Below are 3,118 nucleotides of genomic sequence, written 5' to 3'. Positions count from 1 at the left end.
GAAGATGTCATTGTATGATCAGATTTCTGTTCCATGTTTCTCTAAGCATGATCTGATTTATCTCGCCTACGACTTTGTTTGCGGGAGGAAGAGGAGGTCATATCTTATCGTGACTACGGTAATTTGAATTATGAACATTTAGTTGGTATGGTCTGCAAGGTGAACTGGGATGACATATTTACACTTTTAACTGTCGATCATCAGACGGCTTTCATGACGGATTACATTTTATGTCTCTGTGATGCAATAGTTCCAATACGGATTAAAAGAGCTTCGGCCAAAACAAAGCCATGGTTCAATTCAAGAACCAAGGCGCTTATCGGGGATAGGGACTTGTCTTACAATAGAAGGAGGCGTTTCATGTCCCCAGAGTTGAAAAAAGAATTTCGTGAAGCCAGGAAGAAAGTTAAAAGTTTTATAAATGCGGATAAAATGGAGTATTATTCTTCAAGATTTGATTGCGCAGTGGTCTCGAAGAGTAAGTGGAAGTTGATACATGACATCGGAGTGGGTAAACCCAAGTCAAACACTCGTTACCATGGGGATCTAGATGAACTCAACAGGACCTTCGCAAGCATACCAGATATACAAACGGACACTCAATTTTACAGTGATGATGATAGGCCGGCTTTCGTTTTTGATGCCCGCAATTCCTTTGAGTTTAGATGTGTTAGTCATGATAAAGTTTGTGAGAGTTTTGTCCGTGGTAAGTCAAATGCAATTGGTTTGGACGGCGCTGATCCGAGATTTATACGAATGTTAATTCCATATCTCCTACCGTACTTTACGTTCCTGTTTAATTCAATTTTGAGCTCCAGTGTGTATCCTATTACTTGGAAGCATGCAAAGATTATCCGCATTCCCAAATCCAACGTTGATTATCGGCCAATATCAATTTTATACTATTTCTCTAAGATTTTCGAGAAAATTCTTCATGGACAGATGTCGGTATATCTTCACCAAGAGTCCCTGTTGCCAGAAAGACGATTATCGATTAGAAATGACATTGATGAGAATAAAATTGGCTTTCTGGTTTTTTTGGATCACTTCAAAGCTTTCGACACGGTTGATCACCTGAATTTTGTGCATGAAACTACGGAATTTTTTAACTTCAACGCAACAAGTCTGATTATGTCGTATCTGAGCGATAGACGGCAGTCTGTATGCGCAGGGAATATATTACCTACCCCCTTGTTCGTACCTAAGGGAGTTCCCCATGGCTCGATTATAGGTCCACTGCTTTTTTCATTATATGCGAACGACTAGCACACGGTCAGATTATGATGTATGCTGATGACAGTGCAGATTTTTCAAAGCGGCTTTTTGGACAATGTAGACGACTGCATAAGTGAACTTAATGTGGACCTACATCGCGTTTATGACTGGGCGACTGCAAATGGTTTGTTGTTAAATCCAAGTAAGTCTAAATATTTGGTTGTTCGCAAAATTTTTAACAGCGTAGTCCGTTATGTGTGTGGTTTACAAATGAGTCTGCATGTTTCACAATATGTAGATTCTCTATTTGAACTTAGTTTCAACAATCTTCTAAATACCAGATCATTAATATTTTTACATAAGATTATTGTGGAAAAGAAACCCAGATATTTGTTTGAGAGACTGAGGTTTGCCCAATCTGATAGAAGAAGAAAGTTAATACCTTTTAGAAGACGGAGTCTTATGTCTGAACGACAATTATATTGGTTGCCCAAAAAGTAATTGCGGATTTTTTAAAAGAAAGTAAATGTATTTTTAATAAAACTTAGAATGAACTTTAATCAAATATACTTTTTTACACTTTTTTTCTAAAGCAAGCTAAAATTAACAGCTAATAACTGACAGAAGAAAGAATGCAATTACAGAGTCACAAGCTGTGAAAAATTTGTTAACGCCGACTATATGAAAAATCCGCAATTACTTTTTGGGCAACCCAATATATTAGCAACATACGTCTTTTGAATAATCTACCACACGATATTCAATGCATCAGCAACACGATTACAATTAAAAAAACGGCTTATTAAATTTTTCTCATAGTTAACTGTTATTAAATTTCTTTAAATTTTGCTTTAAAATTTTTTTAAATTATTTTGTTTTTGTAATTTTTTTAATTTGTGCTTTTTGCTAAACTCTTTTCTGTTAAACTTTTTTTAGTTTATTTACTTTCTTAAAGAAAGAAGTAAAAGGTTTCCATACGCTACAACCCAAATCCATTTTTGATGAGTACGACTGTTCATCTACTCTCTTCCACTGCCTATGCATTAATCCACCTTGATGTCACTAGGATAGTTGGATGCATGACATTATTACCAGTTAGTGTACCATAAGCAGCTGAGCACAATTTTTTTTCGCGAAGTGTCAACGAGTTTTGGTTGTCTGTGTGCATTCTAGTTAAAAACTACAACCCACACAAACAATGACAAATGGCGCGAACTAGTAACATACTCAAAATCAGAGTTGCACTAATCACTGATTTTGACATATAGTGCACTCAATACTTTGTTGTTGGGCAACTGCCATTAACTGTAAATGAATATATCTTGGTTGGATTTGTCAGGCAATCAGTTCAAGGATTGCAATAGTTGAAAGTGTGTGACGAGGCTCTCCTGCTTCAGTGAAATTTAAGACGTTTATAGTACAGCAAAACTGAGTGTCTTGCTATGTCTACATTGACTTATTTTTTATAAAGTTTTGAAAAACATCTCAACCGTTCACACTAGATTAAATGTGTTGGAAAATGCATTTTTTCATACTCCAACATAAATGTTATGATGCACTATTGTAAAGATTTAGTTTTACGATTTTTATTTCTTGACATTATTCAGGGCTGCGTTTATATTGCACAATTTAGGCATTTATTTGGGCTCACATACTTCTAATGACTCGTTTTTTTTTTTTGGCAAAAAAGTCGTTTTGCCTTTATAGTCGTTTTCAGATCATTATAAAGGGAAATCGAGTCGTTTGCTCAAACAGCTTTGGTCTGAACATAGTATATATGCAGGGATAAAGAGTATTAGTATTAAATACTCTTTATCCCTGTATGGCGTCTCCTTATAGCACTTGTTGTACCTGAAATGGATTACTTTCATGTATAAACTGATCTACACGCAGGCACCACAAT

This window comes from Stomoxys calcitrans, chromosome 3, assembly GCF_963082655.1.
Source record: "Stomoxys calcitrans chromosome 3, idStoCalc2.1, whole genome shotgun sequence".
Taxonomy (NCBI): domain Eukaryota; kingdom Metazoa; phylum Arthropoda; class Insecta; order Diptera; family Muscidae; genus Stomoxys; species Stomoxys calcitrans.
Note: the sequence above shows the minus strand (reverse complement) of the source record.